Source organism: Eupeodes corollae, chromosome X (assembly GCF_945859685.1).
Source record: "Eupeodes corollae chromosome X, idEupCoro1.1, whole genome shotgun sequence".
Lineage (NCBI taxonomy): Eukaryota > Metazoa > Arthropoda > Insecta > Diptera > Syrphidae > Eupeodes > Eupeodes corollae.
In genome coordinates, this window is record NC_079150.1 from 4,701,635 (window position 1) to 4,722,616 (window position 20,982).

Sequence of the window (20,982 nt, forward strand, 5' to 3'; positions counted from 1 at the left end):
TCTAGCCCAATACATTTTCTAAATAACATATTTTTACAGTAAAAAACCCAAAATTTACTCAGAAACTTTTGATTTTCTTCTGAGACACCCTGTAATCACGCCTAAACTACATAACCGATTTAAATGAAATTTGTTACAGAGATATTCTAGGAGCCTGTGAAAGGACATAAGTTAATACTAAAAGAAGACTGGAAGATGTTAAAATAGGTAATGAAAGTTTGTATAAAAATTGCGATATTTAAAATTTGGAAACAAATTTGGTTATTAAATAGTTCAATAATTTCTGTTTGAATTTGATCAGATAAGAAGAATTTTAGAATTATAATAAAAACCGTAATCCTAACTGAACTGGCAAAAGGAAAAAATGTTTGGTTTCTCGAATTTCAATAATTTTGACTGAGTTGCGAATTCAGTTTAAAAGAGTGCAGCGGGTCCCCTGTTTATGTTTTGGCAACAATTTAAATAAAATTAAAACTTTGTGTGTAAAAATGTGCTAAAATAAGAAATTTGCAGTAAAATATTGTGCTAGTAAGTAGTTTATTTTGTAGCAACATGGAATGCGGACAATCTTTTACTTACAACATGTATCATAATTGAATATCTGTTTAGAAATATAGCAATAGCAAAATAATCGTATTATTATTATATATCAATGTATATGTTATTTATTTAATTTGATCCCAGTAGTAGGTCCGTACAAATTTCTTAAACATTCGATTATTGATTTTCAGTTATCAATCAATAGAAAGCTCTCAGAACAATTCCGATTATGTCAATAATTAACTCCAATTCTACTCTAATTTGCTCCGCGTAAAAAAGCTATGAATCTATTCCTAATAAATAAATTAGGTGGCTTGCGCAGTTCAGAACTAGGGCCTAGTGACTTATAACTCTCAACCTTTCCTCTCTGCGAGTAATGCTGTCGGAGATGGAGGGGATCTACAGTTTTAAGGCAAATCCGAACGAATAATTTTAGAAAGTATTTTTCATGATAAGAATCACTCTTGGGGGATCCTGTTAATTCGTCGCAAGAGGCAGTGCACATGAACAAAAAAAACTTTAGATGGCTCAAAAAGGAATTGAACCCAAGACCTTTAGCATAACATCCCTACGCACTAACCATCACGGCACGAGTACTACAACTAAAGCGAAAAGTTGATTCATATAGTGATTAAATGTGTGCGCAATGTAATGGGTGTTTAGATCCAGATGTAACTTTCAATAAAAAAAAACTTATTTTCTGAAGAAGTGAAGAAAATGAAGCGCCCACAATGAACCAACCATAATAACGCACCCAGTGTAGAATTTAAACAAATGTATTACATAAAATTTATAATTGGATTCGTCATTCAATATTCTGATTTCTAAGGTTACTAAAGAAAAATCGTAAGAAAAGATATGCAATATAGATATATATAAAAGTTATCTTATATATAAACGTGTTTTATTTCAACCCTACAGTAAGTATGATTTTACCTTAAAATATTATTACACCACTAGCACTGTGGAACTTATAGCAAAACCCTGTAAGTTCGCGGACAACTCTGGACCTGGCAAATTACAGACAGTTTTATTCAAGTTTCATTCTATTTGAATGAGCTGACGCTATTGCAACACTTTGGTTGGCCGACCGCCGCCGCCGGATCCACACTTTTGATCAGGGGGGGTAAGTTACACACTTAACATATAGACGAGTTTTTAGTCACCACTTAAAAAAGTTCTGTAAAGGAGGCTAAACAAATTTAGCTAACAAAATAATATATATCTTAACCTTACATTTAAACATTTCAAGGGCTAAAGTGACTATTTTAGTTATTAAATTATTTTAGAACACTTGTCCAGCAAAAGGTATAGTATTACTATTTAATTTTGACGACTCCCTACAAATGAAAGCATTCCAAGATTCCAACAGTTTTCTAAATATGCCATATTTAAGAGCTAAAACCCAATAGTTTAGAAGGTTTTTGTTGCTTTCCCGCAGAAATTTAGAACATTGAAATGTAGCTGTTTTCCAAAAATAATATATTTTCTTTTTTTTTTGTTGCGAAATCTGTTCACGCAAAAACACTACAAAAATTCATCAACCCAGAAAACGAAATATATCTAATATTATGAATTGTCTGTTTTTTTTTAACTAAGTTTTTTCGAACTCAATTTTCGGAAGTCAACAAAACTTAAAAATTATAGAGAGAAAAATGTTTGGTTCTTGAATTTAAGGAAATAAGTGTATTTAACTACATTTTTTCTCTAAAAATTAAATAAATCAAATTAAGGTAAACAAATAAATTGGGAAGAAACTTTTGTGTGGCATTCACAAATTACAAATTTCAGAATCTTTTTCACTTCAGTTCTCAAGAAATTTAAAGCATTTATGTATATATTTATTGCGTTTCTCAATTAGCCATTACTTTAACTAAAGTGTCACTTTGGCGGTTTTTGGGACATTTATATTCTTGAAAATCGTGTGTAAATCTTAGTTCTGGTCTAAAGCAAATTCACTTTAAAAAAGAAGAGTTGTTTAATTTAAAAAAAAATTAAAGTTTTTGTATTCCACAGAAAATTAATTTTGAAAGATGTAAAATGCACGACTTGGTCGCTTGAACTTATATCTTCCAAAAAGTCTGTTTCAAAATATATTTTAAGATTTGAAAATATACTTGTAAAAATTGTTTTAAATCGTATTTTATATCTCAAAGATCCTTGATTTGCTTATTATTTTTTTTGATCAATCGAAATCGGTCCATTAGTTCGTGAGAAAAATTAAAAACAAAATAACGGTTTTATAAGGATAAAAAGCATCCTTCTCGAGCAACAACAAACCTCGAGTTATTTTTTTTTAAAGAATGCAATACTTGCCATATAGTTCCTATATGTGTATCACAAGCAAAAATCACTTCAATGTTCAATATTTATGTGCGTGTGAAATTTAAAACTTTAACTAAACTGCATACCAAAAACATTTTTAAACTAAAATTGAATACATTTTTAAAATAAAGGAAATATTTCAAAACAAACTCTTTGGATACATACGCAAGTTAGTACGACCCTACCGTGTATATTATTTGAGCATAAATTCACTGCACATGATTGGGAGTCCTAAAATAATGAACACGGAGTTTTAACCTTGAGATATTGATGGCAACAATGTTGAAGAAATCGAAATTGTGATAATGATAGCGATGATAATGCTTCAAACTAAAGTTCAAAGAGTTAGTCATTATGCGAAGCTGTATTTTTACCCACTTTTAGTAGTATTCATTTTTTTAGGTTATTATATTTTGTAAGAAATTAGTTGTTACCGATTTTTCTCAAAGTTTTACTAAATGTCAACAAAGTTATTCATCGTCGCATTCAATTTTTTCCAAAGGTGATATCATTTCTAATTCGTACATTTTTCAGGTGATAAATATTTTGTTTCAGTTTATTTAATTTTTTTTTTACTAAAAAACGCTGCCTCATTTACGGTACGAAAATCTATTGGTTCTTCAGCAATTTCAACGATTAAATACGAAAATAAGAAGAAAAACAATGAAACGCAGTTACGAGTTCCAATATTTCCAAAAAAAGTCGTTGCAACCGTAAAATTCAATAACGTCTTCAACAAAAAAACGGTTTTTTTCAATGCATGTCAAAAGGCTTATGAACAGGTCTACAAGGACAATTATTGCTACTTGGACTCAAGGCCGGCCCCAGCCAAACTAGCGCCCTGTGTAAAAATTTGTAGGAAACACCCCTTATTTATATTTTCACACATTAACTGATACACAAGCATAAGCCTTTTCCACATTAGCTAGGAGTTATTCCTAATAGGCCTAGAACAAAACTAAAACGCAGCAAGGAAATGAGCAGAGGGGAAACGTTTTAACTTGAAAACTTACTTTTCCAAAGAATTTAATAATTCCTTTTTATTGGACATTATAGAAAAGCCTACCAATCTCTCTTGAGTCATGGTTGTCTTATGATAATTTTTAATAATTTTAACTTTAGAAAAGACACGTTCTCCTGAAACTTGATACTTGATGAAAAACTGATATTATACGAATAAAGCTGTTTAAATCTTTCTGTAATTGATTGAATGGCTTGATCAAGTATTTTGAAAGAAAAATCTACTATAAATCTTTGTTTCAGTTTTAATATAGTTTCAGGACATTCATCAGCAAAAAGTCTTTTTCTTCGTTGAAATCGCAATGATCAAGCTGCAAGAAACATATTTAGTATTTCTAGGGAACTAGAAATACGCTCGGTTAATTGAACATATTCATTAAATTTTTCATCGGAACGCATTAAAATCAAACTGTTTTTTTGTATTGTCTTACACTTTTATGCCAGTTGACAGTTTAACGGCCGGATTTTGCTTATATTTCCTAGTTTTAATTATATTTTCTAAAATATCAAACCAAATTAGCAGGCAGAAAATAAATGTAAAATCAAAAATTTTATTTCCCAACCATTCCGCAATGTTTTTTGGCTCTAGATCTCCTATTTCAGATATTTCTGTAAGGGCTTCATATATTTGTTCTAAATTTGTTTTTATAGACCTCAATGCATCTAACCTGCTCTCCCTTCTAGTCTCAAAAAGGCGATTCAAAGTAAGACTTTTTCTTATAAATATCCCAATGCTTCTTTTCCTTTCATATTCGAACCATTATCATAACTTTGGTTTCGGCAGTTACTCATTAAAATTACATGTAATTCAAGCTTTATTAAAACCAACTGAGTCAGTTACATTCCGGTCTTATCTTATCACAAAATAAGTCACTTGTATTTAAACTGAAAGCTATTTATTTAATCTTAATTAACCAACAAAGGGAAAAAACAATTAAAACAATCTGCATTTTACACCAGACTAGATATACATTAAAAGTAACAGTCATTGGGCCTTACCAATAATTATTGACTAAACAAGCGTTTAGATAAAAGTCACTTTAAACTTTAGAGACGAGTTTAATTGTGTGTTAACCAATAACCAAATTAAACACGTATTTAACTAAACTGGGCTCTATTATATCATCTACTACATTTGTTGCCAAACAGACAGCTGCTGTCGAAATGACATTCCCCACGTTCGAATCCAAAAAATTTCAGATTTCTTTTGGGCCTTACCAATAATTATTGTCTAAACAAGCGTTTAGATAAACGCCACGTTAAACTTTAGAGACGAGTTTATTTGTGTGTTAACCAATAACCAAATTAAACACGTCTTTAACTAAACTCTGCTCTATTACATTATCTACTACATTTGTTGCCAAACAGACATATGAGTGAATTGCATTGGTATCAAATCTCGCATTATCTAATTGGAAGTCCACTGACAACATTGCAGATATTTCAATGTTCTTTGGGGGTGTTCACCAGTTTCCTTCTGAAACCGACTGAACTTATTTTGCTCCTGGATTGCGTTTTAAAGGCAATAGCCAGTGGCATTTAACATTTCCTGAAAGCTCTGTCAAGCTTCAAATTTAGCTTTGAGTGTTTTTCCATCCTTGAGTTTACTCTCCCCTGTCATAGAAAACGGCTTCACTGCTTCAACCAGCAACTCCTTCATTGCTGGTGTCCAGTTAACGGACCCGACTTCGCTTTATTGCCATTGGAATAACAATTTACTCTGAAATAAATTGAAATGTTACTTATATATTTAAATAAAAAGAAACTAATCTATTTGTTTATTTTAATTGCTAATTTTTATGAGCTCACGGTCACAGCCAAAAATCAATTTGCTGCAGATTAAAGAAACATACGAAAAATTTCTCTTCCTGCCAACTATCAGAATGACAGCACAAACATGACGTTAAATCTTAATCACGAAGTTAAACAAGCGTTGCTCTACTCTTAAATTTAAAGTGACGTTTAGTGTTAAGCTGACTATTAAATTTATTATTGGTATGGTTCATTATTTAGAGTCCACTTAAATATTTAGGTCGTCACTAAATTTGATTATTGGTAAGGCACTTTGTGTATTTGTTGCATCAGCGACATTGCAGATATTTCAATGTCTATCTCAGAGTCAGAAGGTTCTTTAGGGGTTGTTCCCCCACCAGTTTGCTTTTGAGACCGACTGAACGCACTTATTTTGCTCCTGGCTTGCGTTTTTAGCCGATTCCATTGCATGCTGACTATTAAATTGATTATTGGTATGGTTCATTATTTAAAGTCCACTTAAATATTTAAGTCGTCACTAAATTTGATTATTTGGAAGGCCCATTAACTTAAAAAAAAAAATTCCTGCGCAAACAATTCGACTCTTCATAGAATCATCCCTCTTTAATTTGTACACTCTATGCTCCTTTTCCATTATATTAAAAATTTCATCTTCTGTAAATTGGCACTTAAAACTTGAACATCCATTGACCATTTGTAGTACTAGGTAGCACAGCAACCTACCTGGCTCAAAATCACAAGGTTGCACATTTCAAAATTGGTTTTATGACAAAAAGAAATTGCAAGGTAAAATGATGACTTTTAGCTTATACTGTTTTAAAATTTGTATATTAATAAACTTTATTAGAAGTATTTTTTAGTATTAAATACCTAACAGAAACCATCAATTCGGGAATGTTTTTCTAAGTTTGATATAATCAATAAGGACAAAACAAAGCACATAATTTAAGCTTTGATTTATAACATACGTGTATTATGTATGTATCTATATTGAATAAGCAATAATGAAAACAATACATACAAAAACTTCTACAAGGAAAATACGTCAAATCATGTCCGGGAACGTTCCCGAAATGACCGTTCAGGAAATGAAGATTTAAAATAAGAGCACCCTTTGATTATACGGCGGCCATCTTAAAAGCGATCTGACTTTGTCAATAAGAACATATTGAGTTTTCTTTTTTATTTTGAGTCGTAAAAAAGAATTTCATCAATAATTAAATGTAATAAATACGTTCACAAAATGACGGTATATTGATGTACGCTCTACGAATAATGAATAGAAAGGTACTTAATATTTTGATATAATTTATTTGACGAAAAAAACTCTGACAGCAGGCTTTGTTATTGTTCTCTTCCTCGACTGACGTTTGACACCGAATGGCTGGATTTACTTAAAATTATTTTTGATCGATTATCGATATGTTCACTGAAATGACTTTTGCGGTATTGGACAAACTATTTTTGTAGTTAAAAAAAAGAGGCTGGGATGCGACCGACACTGATAACTTCCCATCCCGTCTGTCGATTTACCTTGCTTAAAAGTTTTTCTATATGTACTCGTATCAATTTTTACCAAATTTGCGTACTATTTTTTGTAAATTTTATTTTTTATGAAAAAACGGATTGTTGGATTCTTATATAAAAATTACTGAATATTGAAAACAATATTTTCTAGGAAATAAAATAAGTTTGAAGCCAATATTTAAATTTAGTATTGTTTTTTTTTAGAGTTTTATTTTTTTTTTTAAACTGTCAATTCGAATTTTTTTAAAATTTTACCATAATAAAAATTGTATCAATATAACAATATTTCTTATAAGATAAAATTAGTTTGAAGCCAATATTTTAAAATTTTTGAAGAGATATTTGAGTCGAAAATCAACCAACTTTTATACATTTTTTTTAGGTTTTTAATTTTTTGTAAAAAAACTGCCAATTCGATTTTTTCAAACTTTAACTGAATGTTGACAACAAGATTTTTGAAAGGTAAAAGTAAATTAAAGCCAATATCTCAAAGTTTTGAAAAGATATTTGAGTCGAAAATCAATTTTTACCAACTTTTATAAATTTTTTTTTAGGTTTTTATTTTTTGTAAAAAAACTGTCAATTAGATTTTTCTCAAAATTTTATCATATGTCAAAACATTATTCTTCATTGCACAAAATTGTTTAAGAGATGAAATCATATTTCAGTCGTTAAATTTTGGGGGTGACAAATTTTATTTTTCAGTTTTATTGATTTATAAAAAAAAACCGTTATATTGATTTTTTTCAAAAAAATATAGCTGTTTGGTATGTTTACCTTTTTTTCAAACACAAATTAAATCAAATGGGGTGGCGCAACAGTCCGTTGTGAACCAGGGCCTAGTGACTTACAACTCTCAACCATTCCTGTGTGCGAGTACTGTTGTCAGGGATGGAAGGGACCTACAATTTTAGGCCAAATCCGAACGGCTAGTTTGAGAAAGCACTTTTTCATGATAGGAATTACTCTTGAAGGATTTGTCAATTCCTCGCAAGAGGCAGTACACGCGAAAATTAATTTTTTTAAATTAAGGTGGCACAGGCAGGGATTTAACCCAAGACCTCTGCCATGAGAGTCCAACGCACTTTTTTTTAAATTCATTTTTATTAATTTATATATTATAGAACCTCGTTGGAATAGTAATGCACATAAGAAGATTCGGCTATTCGATATAAGCCGGTACAGGCTCGTAAACACTTCCAATGCATAAGCATTATTGAAGAGTGTGGTGTGAATGTCAATTGCCTCCATCGGTAAATTTCTTAGTACAACGTTGGATATACCATCGACACCTGCTGACTTTTTCGTCACTAACAAGGAACTTGGTTCCGTTCGCTCTGCGATTATGGCATTTGCCAAGGAATCACTGAACCAACTCATTATTCTGTAAAACAAAATTTATTTGAAGTCGATATCTCTATACTGGTTCTTGAGATATGGACAACGAAAAATGCTTTCGAACGTACGAACACGCACACAGAGACATCTCCTTAAAAAGCTATTATTAAAATTCTATGTAGCTTGAAACGTCGAGAAATGTGAAAAGTTTTAATTTGACAATGACTTCCTTTGAGAAGTTAAAAGAAAATGTACCGCATGTGATATTGGGTTTTCGCAAAAAGGTATAAATGTTTATTTTTTCTTAATCAAAATAGAATAAGAACTTTTAATAAATTGATGGTCTATTTCAATAATGACTGTTAAAAAACTGCGAAAAAATAATATCAGTGGTTATACACCGATATAATGTCATGCAAGCCATGAAACAGTTTATTTAAAACAAAAATCGTTTCGCGGTCCGCATTTTATACTGCTTTTAAAAATGTCTTTTGTGTTCTTGCTTTAAGAATTTATGTAAGCTCTTTTGACCAAAACTTGGAATTGACCTTTTAAACCTTATTATTATACCTTGTTTTCTAATAAATAGTTTTCTTTTATTTTTGTTACATTGGCTTTAGGTCAATTAACGTCAAACGTTCATAAAATCAAAAAGAAAAAGATGCAATCTATCATCGTTAATCGTTAACACTACAAGCTTTTTTTGCAGCTTATTTAGTATAACCAACCTTGTTTATCATGTTATCGTGAACACCACGTTATCCACAAAAGAATAAAATAAGAGAAAATTGTACAAAGCTTATCTGTTTGAATCCTTTTTGCGATAGAAAAAGCTTAGACTTAGACTTTTCGGATACATTTTTGCCACCATGGACGAGTATCTTTCGCACATATAAATTCAATAAGTATCTCTCTTCCTTTAGAAGTGTATCTCGTTGATTCCAATACCTCATTATAAAAGAAGAACAACTCTACGTTGTATCTTTCTGTATCCATGTATATTTGGAGTTGTAGTTAATTTTGTTATACTCATAAATAATATAAAAAAAATAAAAATTGTTTTACAAAATTAATTCACAAAAATAATAATTGTAATGGAAAAAAAAGTGTTTTATTATTTGTTTATTTGATTACTTTGCTTTAAAATTGAAAAAAAAAAATTGAAATTGAAATTGAAACAACCTCATCTCCTCAAACTTCTCTCTATTTACGCTTAAGAATAAAAAACGACGAAAACGAAACGAAAGTCAGTTATATTCAACAATCGATTTGGTGCGTTTCGGAGTTTTAATATTCATGTGAATTTATATGCCAAAGTATACAGACGCTTTCATTTCTATAAGTGAGTCCTTCAAGTGAAAAGAAAAAGTTAAAAGTGTAGTATCCTTAACAAGAAAAAACAAATTTGTTGTTTATTTTATGGACTAATGTCATGTATAACCGAACAACTTTTATTTGATTCGAAAAACTAAACCAATTAAACAAAATAAAAAACAAGAAAAGGGGATAAACATCTTTGTAACCATTATATAAGAACAAAAGGTAAGGGTGGTGCTGCTGATGGTGGTGAGTTTTATATACGCGATTAAAATACAAATACTTAAAGTTTAAATTAAAATTAAAATTAACATAGTGGAGATGTATTATTTTAAGAATAAGATATCAATTGCAGTCCTTATTATTCACTAATCTTAACTTAAGTTATTTTATTCAATCGAAGGACCTTTATAAAAAACCATATGATTAAGGAAAAAATAAAATGTTAATATTGTTTTGCGCACGGTTAGAAAAAAAGAGGGTGTGCAGAAGCAGATACATGAATTGGGTCCGATATGTGTATCTATTGGCAGAGTCCATTTGACCTTCCTTTGCCACGAAATGGCATTTTTTTTATTTCCACTCTTAGGAGAAATTAATTTGTTGTAAACCTTTTTTATGGTAGATAAATCTAATATCTTATTCTAATCATTTTTAAAAAACATATATATGTATAGTTATTAGGTATACATTACATAGATATATTTATATTATATGTTTACATATATATATATAGATATATTAATGCACATTTATATATCTAATAAATTTATGTTGTAAATGCAACCAAAATCGATTCTTATAAAACAAATCAATAAGTAAAACTATCATAATTTGCCTAATTTACTTTTTATTGAAGCAATACATTTTGGTTCATCAAAACAGAACATACATAGGTACAACTGAAACATTTTCAAATATGTATTTCAACACTAAATACTTCAATTTTGTATTTTCCAATCATTTTTTTTTCATTTATAGTAATTCGAATTTGATTTTTCGAGATAAAATAAAAATCCTTTTCTTGCAATCATCTTTGTATTAAATTTGAAAGTTCTATGTAAAGCTTAAAAACTAAGCAACCTGTAACATGCAAATGGAAGCTGTTTGAATTAGGGAGCGTAAATTTACCTTTAACTTATTTCTTATTTTATAGATATTAAAAAACTGAACTATATATTCATAAGTGTTTCTGCAAGGCCTAATTGTATAGGTAGAGTAAAAGTGTCCAAGAATTTGTGTTTTTGCTGTTAAGAAATTTAAATTCTTATTGTAAGTATTTTTAAATTTATTTATTTTAGTTTAATTTAAAGAATTATTTGCAAATATTATATACAAACTGACTAATTTAGAAGATCTATAATATTTCTTTATGAGTTAGAATACGTTATGAATAATTCTATCTTAAAAGAATAGTAGCTTTATAAGTATTCATGTCTTCAAGAGACAAGACTTCTGTGGGAAAAGTGGTAGTGAAATTAAGCTGTATTCGATTCTAGACCAGCGCGTCGTGTTAGCTCAAAAATTAACTAAAAAAACCTCCACAATTAAAAATTGGCCTTAGAAGTAAACATCAAGTTATCATATTAAAAAAAAAAGAACATTTGTTCCATTATCTGTCACTGGATCTTTTTAGTAACAATCGAACCTGTTAACTTTTGCATTCAAAACACCCCACCATCAAAGACAGCGACAAGCATCAAATCATCCAATTAACACGCTTTTTAATTACAGCAATAACATAATCCACACTAGAACAGCTGCATAAGTAAAAACAACCCAAGCGTCAATAATGGATACTTTTTTTAGGCTTTCATTAAAGTAATCCAACATAATTTGAAATATTGTTTTCATGCATTATTACGATTTTATAGATTTTCATTATTTTAAATGGAGATCAAAAATCAAAATAATGAAGACATTTGCGAGCTCTTAATGCGGTAAAATTATCGAATTTCAAATAAGGCGGCTCATTAAAAACCTATTAATCCAAGCTATAAAAATCAACATTTATGAGCTCTCAAAAGATTTATGAGTGATCATCAGTATCATTCTCATTGTTATGTTAATTTTTTTATTTGCACGATGTACTACTTGGAGAAATTGTGTATAACATGAAAATTATTTGAGTTATGAGCCCCATAAAAGTGTTCAAAAATACAGCCCTTTGCAAGAAAATTCATTCCAGCTGTGGTGTGTATGTGTATATTGTGTTTAAAGCTTGTACGATGCGCAGAGTTATGCAACAAGATATATCTATGCGTATATACGAGTATGAAATTAATATTTCAAAAAATTGCTATCTTACAAATTTATCGATTTAAAAGTGTTTTCATTGTAATAAAAATGTTTGATTGGTCTTACAAGTCGAGACTAGATAGGGACGAATTTTTTTTTCTTAACTTATAACTACGCTCTTAAGAAACTAAACTACCTAATAAGAAAATATGCAATATAGTAAATAAAATAAATAAAGTTTTCTTTAGAAGAACATAGACGACAACCCGGTTTATTTTAGACCTTCAGTTAAATTCATTTTGGAAGATTAAAATAGGAAAAATATATTCAAAAAAAAAAACTGAAAAGCAGCTGGCGACATGTTTGTTTCAATTAGTTGCGTCCATTTCTCGGCTTTCAGCTAAACATTGAAAAATGGCAAAATTTTAAAAAGTTTCTAAAATTTTAGAACGTTATATTAAAATATACATATGTATATCTATATGTATTGTACATATGTATGTACTTTAAACTATTAGATTTAACATAAGCACTTTAAGTGTGTAGCGCCTAAGCAGTCATTTTTTTGACTAATTTTATTAATCCATCTTAAATTCTAATCTTTTTCATTTTTAAAATAGGTTGCTTACATTCTTTGAATGAATTTGTAAAAATATTTCCTTGCTTAATTTTTGTGTTTTTAACTTTCATTTTAACATAAACAAAATCTATTTTCTTAAATAAAAGCATCTTTAGCTTACATTCATATTAGCTGTAAAAGTAATTATAAACTTACGATGTTTTAATTTAATTTAAAGCCAAATTCACCAGATTTTACAAATTTAAAGTTTAAATTTGTAAAATCAGATAACCCATCACGCCTTGAGAACACCTTCGAAGGCTGGCTACCTGACATCTTTTACAACGTTTCTCCCATATTTTTGAAAAACTAAGATGCATTTTTTGACTTTGTTTTATCTAAACCCCTTTTTACACCCCTCTCAAATTTTCTTTTTCCATGCTTCCAAAGTGTTTTAAAAAGACTCCTAAGCATTTTTGGATTTTGTACTATCTGAAGCCCTCTTTCTATTGGATTGAGATCAGACTTTAAGCTGGTAAAACAGGTAACTTTTCAAATGGTCGATCCATACGTCTTCTGTTGGCACTATATGGCCAACACCTTGCTAGAATTGCCTTCCCAATCAGTTGCATTTTTGCTCCACGCTTTAATATCTTCATTGTGTACCTGGGATTCAGCTCCTAGTCACATAACATTTGCTATCTGATCCAAAAATATTAATTTTAATTTTCCTCAAGGTTTTTCAAATTTCACGATTAAAATTAGTCTTGGTAAAACTCAAAATTTAGTAATTTGTTTCCCTTTTTGTCATTTAAAAAAAAACAATGTTGTACATGACATTTGCCATCTGATCCAAACATTTTAATTTCGACTTATACCTCCATAAATTTTTTAATGTTCTGCGCCAACTCCAAACAACAATTTCAACCTGAAAGGAATATTCCGAAGATAAAAACTTTTCCAAAGTAATTGAAAAATACCCGAATGATGTCTTCCAAAGCCATTTTCGGATGGATCGCTCAGCTTTCAATGATAGTTGACACGTTTTAAATTCACTGATCTATTTATATTATAACTTTTGATAAATTTGTATAATCTCTTATTTGGAAGGAACCTGGACCTGGTCAAATAGGATTTTCTTTCGAAAAATGTTTACTCAAGGAAGCTTTGCAATAGCATGGTTAGTTTTAGTGAACTTTCAAATGTTCCTAGGAGTTGGTATTGAGGAGAGGAAGTTCTAGACAAGAGGCTGAATTGAATGTTTGGTTATATACACTTCCAATCTATCGAAATGTTCCCTTATTTCTGTTTTTAATTCTTTTAATAGTATTAATAGTTTAATTTGTGCGCTAGTAAAATATTCCCTGAAATTCATCAAATAAATTAAATAATAAATAATTTAGAATTTGATTCAATACTTTTCATTGTTTTTTTCCGCCATTTTTGCGCATCAGTTTATCTAGCTTTGCAATAATCAGCAATTGATATTTTAAGTGATGCCAATTATTTGCGTTTATGAGCGTGATGCGTTTGACTGGTTTAGTGCCAATTTTTCCAAAAAGTTAATATGGACCAAATTTAGCAAAGAATAACAACAACTGCTTATTTGTAATGAATACAAAAATTTAAACACAACTAAGCAATTGCAGCTAAAGGAAAGTTAAATGAAATAAGCTTATTGTTGTACTATTTATTAGCTTTCACACACCAATGTGTAAGCCGCCAAAAATTTGGAGCGTAGGTACGCATTTTTATGTATACTGATGCAAAATGATAAATGATAATGATTATTATCTGATTTACTTGAAGGGCGTCTCAAATAAACTAATTAACTTAAATTTTATAAAAAAAAATTGCATTAAATTCTTTAAAGCTAGTGTGTTCGTTGCCATTATTTTGTATACCTTTGTTTATCTAAGTAAATTAAAATTTTATTTTCAAGTAAGAAAATAGGTGAACTATTTTTTTTACAAATAGGTAGGTACTTAACAGAAATTTTTTCTGGGATTCAATGAAATAAAAACCTTACCCACAAAATTAGCAGCCTAAACAAATATTGCCTGTTCTACGAAAAGAATATGATTTCTATATAAAGAATGAAAGATATAATAAGTTAAAATGTGTGTTAATAAAAGTTCTTAAAAAAAGTGACTAAGTACCTAATAAATTTTCTGTGAAACTAAAATAAAGATCAAATTCTTATAGATATTATTGTTAATACGTTTATCTATATTTTAATGTCAATTTTATAAAATCCTTTCTTAATAATTTCAAAAGAAGTAAGCTCTTAGATACTTATATTTTCTTCATAGGTTTGAACATGAAACCCTAAGTTCACCACGTTTCATATTTCTTTACTATTTAAATATTCATGTTCATTAATTTCAATAAGTGCTAGAGCTCATTTTATGTTTTTCTCGTTTTTGGTTTTTTTTTAGAGACATTGTTTTAAATGAAAATATATGTAAGATGCCACTTTAAAATTAGGCTTAATTGAACATTAACAAGCTCCTACTCTTTTTCGAAATCCTGCGTGCGTGTTGACCTTAATATGCTTTTTATTTTACAAGTCACTCTTTTTTGAATATGTTCTATGACCAATTAACCATAATGAAAAAAAAATCGGTTCAAATTCGTTCCGGCAAAAACATATTACCAAACCAATAAAATCCTTTAATTATATTTCAAATAAGTTAAAATCAGGTTCTTAGAAGAACTCTTAAGACTTTAGGCCTTAGAATGTAGGCATACTTTAACTCTATATTCGAATAAAAGTACATAGGTATGTAGGTACTATTAACGTTTAAATGAAAACAAAGACTCAATACCATAACCAAGTTTTCTTAAAGTCAAGTTTAATCAAATTCACAGGTTCCAGTTACATCAAACAAAAAAGGCTAAGTTAAGGTTTTGCAGTTTTTTTAAGCAAGAAAAAAAAGCTTAAAAAACTGCAAAACTTTTCCGAGCTAGTTAATTATTAATTTCTGATTTGTAAAAACTTTAAGTTAGCCTTTTTGTTTGTTATAATTGGAAATTGTGAATTTAATTAAACTTGACTTCAAAAAAGCTAGGTTATGGTATTGATTTTTGTTTTCATTTATATGTTAAAAGTACCTAAACTTAAAACAACTGTTTAGATTGTAAGACTACAGGACTCGTAAACTCTATGTTTAAACATTTTTTTAATGCAACATTTAAAAAAGTTTTTGAATACCTATATTAATGGCAACGCTGAAATTGCGGTGCTTTGAATTTGAGTTTATCACAGGAATACGAAGAATCACCGAGGTAATACGACCGCTCAAGTTTTCTCTCGGCCTCTTGTTATTGCTTTTGCGTTTGTCCATTTGTTACTGTTACTGCGACTGCCAGTGCCAGCCAAGAGCCAACTGCTTGCTGAGAAGCTTAAACAAAAAAGCTTCCTAGGAGTTTTCAGTTTTGACAACTGCGTAGTAGCCTGGTGATGTTTGCGACATGCGACTTCGTCTTTTAACAAAAAAAAAGACAAAAAAAACTGCATAAAAACCTAGACTTGCATTGACCGTGTCCGGATGGCAATTCTAACTCTGTGACTGTGACCAACCACTGTAGAAGTAGATGTGTTTTTTCTTTCGGCAGTGGCTGCTGCTGTTTCAATTTCAACTCAATCAAAAGTTTTCACCCTGCGTATATCAAAATGTATATGTACCATTAAATTTACCTTTTGTATCTAGCAATCACTTTCATTTTTAATCACTCTTCTCTTTCAACTGCAGCATAAACAAAAATCTTAGGAGTTTATTTTGTGCCTTTCTCCTGAGATCGAGAAGAGAGCTTGTCAGGGGCGGTGTTTGAGAAAAGTTGTTGTAGGTATACATAGAAATAAGCTTCGTAAGAAAAATCAAATAAAAAAGTTCGTTCAAGGAAAAATATAATAAAAGTGTCGCATGAAAAGAACCACCACCACAAGTCCCAGCTGGGTCTCGTGTAGTTGTTTTTCTTCTCAAAAACCTTTTATATTTCAAAAACCGCTATCATTTTTTAACCAAAATCTAAAATATAAAATAGACTAAAAAATAAATAATATAACACAGAAGCCACCCCTCACTCGTCCATTTCTTTTACTTTTCGTGTGTCGCCAGAAGCAGCAGCAAGCAGAAAGCAGCAGTCTTCCCCATTCTTCTCACAGCTCGCAGAGTACAAAAATCCATCGAAGAAGAGAATGGAAATCAATTTTGGTGGTGGTAAGTGGAACAGGGGATACCAAAAATAATACTAAGACACCAAGTGCCCTAGTGCCGTTTCAAGTTTTGTGCGGAGCGGTAGTGGATTTATTATTACTTTTTTGCCTATTATTATTTAAATTGGATTCATCTTCGGTTTCTTCAAAGAATCGTTGACAACGTCGACGGCGTCTTCAAGGTTCACTATCTCTGTCTTGTATGTTTAAAGTTTATTTCATTTAGGGAATAAATAAAATGTGGTTGCAAGCTTTATTGAAGAAAAAGCTTAATGAAAAATTAATTATGAAGAAAATTTTAATATGAAAAATAAATACCTTGTGTTTTTGTGATGCGGAATTAAAGAGAATTAAAAGCGGTGTTTTTTTAACTTCCTACTCTTGTTGCTACCGCTGGCACTGTTGCCAGTCAGAAATTATGTACGTTTATAAATCGGTGGCTCGCTCAGTCAGTTAATCGGTCGGCAGCTTTAAAAAAAAGTAAAATTCGAAGTTTTTTTCCCCAAAACCACCCCCTAACAAAAAAAAGTCTCCTCATCCAGCCCCATTTTCACCTCTTTCAATTTTACACGACACATTTTTCTCTTTTTTTGTTTACATTTAACTATGAAATTTCGATAAAAAGATTTTATGAATAAAAAGAGACCATAACTATGAAAATATAGGTCGGTTTGGTAATTAAAATTTCATAGAAAATTCCACAAAAATTCCCGTTTGTTAATCTAAAAAAGTCGCAACGAGAGAGGAGCAGCAGAATGAGAGAGAATAAATAAAAGTATAAATAAATGTGGCAAAGTTGAATTTGTAAAATCTGTCAAGTTTAAATTAAAAAAGAATTCAAATTTAACGGGCTACCAAAAAATAAAAATATTTATTCTTAATTAAAATAGGAATCAGATTTTTTTCATTTGTATACCTAGGATAAAATGCGGAATGATTCAAAATTTCTCACAATATAGGTATATAATATTTTTTAATATTAAATTAGAACATTTTATTTTTGGAGTGGCTAAAATGACAGTAATATATCAAATAACTGTGTCACAGGCAAAAATAATTGTTTTTGTTTTCATTTCGTTCGAAAAGTTTCTAGGGTATTGAATATCGAAAAACAGTTTTTTTTGGTTTGTGTCTATGAGCACATACAAATTCAACACAAAATTGAAATAAAATTAGTTTTGTATATTTTTAAATAAAAGATTTATGTTCCCTGTTTTTATTTATTTTTTAAACGTGTGTGAAGAAATCGCAACCTATATACCTATATTAAATATTTCCACACTATTACAAAATTATTATTTTTTTAAAGTACATATTCCAATCTCTCTTAAAAATTGGACTTTTCACGAAATAATCAAATTTTGTAGTGAAAGCATAAAATAAAAGACCAAAAGCACATGGTTGGAAAAATATTATAGCTAGGTATGTATTTTTTTTTAAATACGATATTAAACTAAAATATACATTTATTAATAAATACTAATTTTGTATTAGTCAAAATGAACTGGGCTAAATATAATTAAACAATAATAATCTTTAACAAAAATAAAATAAAATTATTGAGTGAATAACAACAAATACGATATGTGCAGTTGAAAACACAACGATTGAAATTAATTAATTCTTATGATAAAATAATAATTTACAGCACAAAAATTCCTTCCCCCACAGTTCGATGTCCAACTGGAAAGATCACACCATGGGTTTAAAATAAAAACACAATTTGTGATAAAAGAATTGAGTGCTATTTTTGTGCTCGGCGTCGCGGCGTTTAGAGGAAACAAATTTGTAGATTATGATAAAAACGAAGAGGTAGACCTTAAAGTTTTGAAGAGTTTATATGTAGAACCAACAAAATTAAAAAGAAACTAATATTAGATTTTAGTACCTACTACTTTGTGCTCTAGAGTAATTTCTCCAGTCCTTATTAAGGCAATTAACGAATGACAAAAATAGCACTGAATTCCTCCTTCATATAATTACTAGAGGTTTCTTCCTCGACGACGACGGAAGTCAGGCTGGGAATACCACAAGTTTTGAAGGAAGGAATTCCAGGCTTAGGGGCGAAAGGTATCATTGGTGTTCATTATTGAAACCATTCTTTGGAATTTTTTTGGCAGGTCGTTTATAGCTATCATTAAAAATTTCTGTCATTGAAAAAAAAATCTGTTCAAAGACAAATTTGTACTTACAAAAATCTGTCATTGGATATGTGTTAAATTGGAACATAATCAGATTCGCTTAACTTTTGAATGCAAAAGTATCAGCTGTTAAGGAAAATGATTTTCCATCCGGACATATATAAGTTGCCTTTGGTCTTAATTTTTCAGTTATATCTTTTGTTTGTTGTTGACTGCTCTGTAAACTACAAAAATTTAAATAACAAAAATATAAATTTAATTTACACAGAACAACATGATCAAAAAATGTTCACAGGAGTGGGCCAAGATTAAGATCTAGAAGTATGCAATCATTTTATTTTTTTTTTTCGTATCTCTGTGTTGTATTTATTATAAGCATTTCCATCATACATTATTTATGTTCTAGGATAATTGAAAAGTATTCAGACTAAAATATAAAATGGCCCAAAGCATTAAAGGTATGATTGTTTTAAAGTTGACTTGAGAGAAATATGCTCATAAGCAAAGTCTTTTATATTTTAGTATTAAACAAACTAACACGAACGAGCTATTTGGCTAAGAGCCATTCTGAACCAATTTGGCTCATTGGATTTATAATTTTCTTGACATTTTATGATCGAGATGGTTCAAACTATTTTTATTTTTAGAAATTCGAAATTCAAAAAGACTCCAGATAAACCCATATCGCACGCGGTTGAGAATATCTCCAATTTAAAGTATCTACGTGTATAAAACTTTAAACGGAGAATGCACAAAATTGAGAAACAAAACATACAAATTCAAACAAAATCCTTTAAAGTTCAAAAATTATGTAGACCCCCTTTTTATGGAAATTAAAATACCACATTAAGCTCGGCATAGTTTGATTCACGTTTTGCAAGAAAGTCTTATGATCCAAATCATGTTATTGAATTTTAAATACATATGTAGGTAAATGTAAGCATTTATTTTGATTTTTAAAACATTTTCGACAGGTTTTTAGTTATATTAGGAGTGCAGGCATTATCGTTACCTATTTTAACAAGAAAAACACTGACTATCAACAATAATTAAATAAAACTAAACAAATATTTATTTATTTCAAATGGAAAATGTTCGACGGTCGTTTATACTTACAAAGCATTTTCATTGTGAAATGCCTAACTTGAAGATTTTAACAATTCTGAAAAAGTAGTATTATAGTTCCGAAAGTTTGTGATTTTTCATACAGCGAAGATCTTGAAAACATTAGTGTGACATAAAGATACTTTTTAGTACCAATATTTAGCTTATTTTTTTGTCTTTGGTTTGATTTTAATTATAATCTCACTTCATGACTTTATACTTCATAGGTCTAAAAGACCATCTAAAAGATACCTATTAGATTAGAAAAATAACTGTAATGATTTGATTCAATTGATTTATAAAGAAGTATGGAAGTTTATTAAGTGTAAATATTTGTTTTTCCTGAATCTAAATATTCGAATCATGATTTTTAATTAGTTTTGTTGTTCCAAATTTTGTTGAGATCAAAATTAGTAAATCGATCCCAGCTTCCCACGCAAAGTTATGAAATATTTTAACCATTCGCACAGATTCATCCAAATTACAGAAACTATCACAAAGAAAGGTTCATCACGTTAGGTAGAAAGATAGGATCGTATGGACAAAAATTCGAAAGTGTATTACTAGATCACAAATTAGATTAGCTGGCACGATGGTGTTTTTGGTCCATCTTCAAGTTTAATTATCTTAAATCCTCCAATTTCATACAACTTTTCTAAAACCTCAAATTTCGTATTTACCTTTCATTGGGTGCCTTTGTCTTGGTCATGCACTCTCTTGACCCACGCCCTATATTTTGTGTGCAGTTTTATTTGATTGTTTACAAAAGTTGAGATGAGAAGTATATTTATCTATGCCGTCTCTATATGCATGCTCGCAGAAGACATTTAATTGGCAGCACAATTGTTTTGTTTTTAAATTTTCTTAGATGCACGCGCATA

At 29.7% G+C, this 20,982-nt stretch overlaps 1 protein-coding gene and 1 long non-coding RNA gene across 7 annotated transcripts in view; one reads left to right on the forward strand and one right to left on the reverse strand.

The window, feature by feature from the left end:
• Positions 1-16,534: 16,534 nt before the first annotated feature.
• On the reverse strand, positions 16,535-17,330 carry LOC129953404 (uncharacterized). Of its 2 annotated transcripts, none has more exons than XR_008782516.1 (2): positions 17,175-17,330; positions 16,535-17,107 (listed from the first exon to the last, which is right to left on the reverse strand). It is a non-coding gene; the product is annotated as an uncharacterized LOC129953404 (long non-coding RNA). The 2 variants fall into 2 exon arrangements; XR_008782515.1 differs by having other exon boundaries at positions 16,535-17,124; positions 17,175-17,326.
• The window catches only part of LOC129953397 (calcium/calmodulin-dependent protein kinase type II alpha chain), a 55,217-nt gene continuing 50,797 nt past the window's right edge, over positions 16,563-20,982 (forward strand). For 2 of the 5 annotated variants that reach the window (XM_056066562.1, XM_056066567.1), the window contains exon 1: positions 16,564-17,056. The gene's annotated coding sequence lies outside the window, so the exon portion shown is untranslated. Of the gene's footprint in view, positions 17,057-17,198; positions 17,337-20,982 lie in introns of those variants that run through there. The other 3 variants (XM_056066565.1, XM_056066564.1, XM_056066563.1) reach the window with 3 other exon arrangements.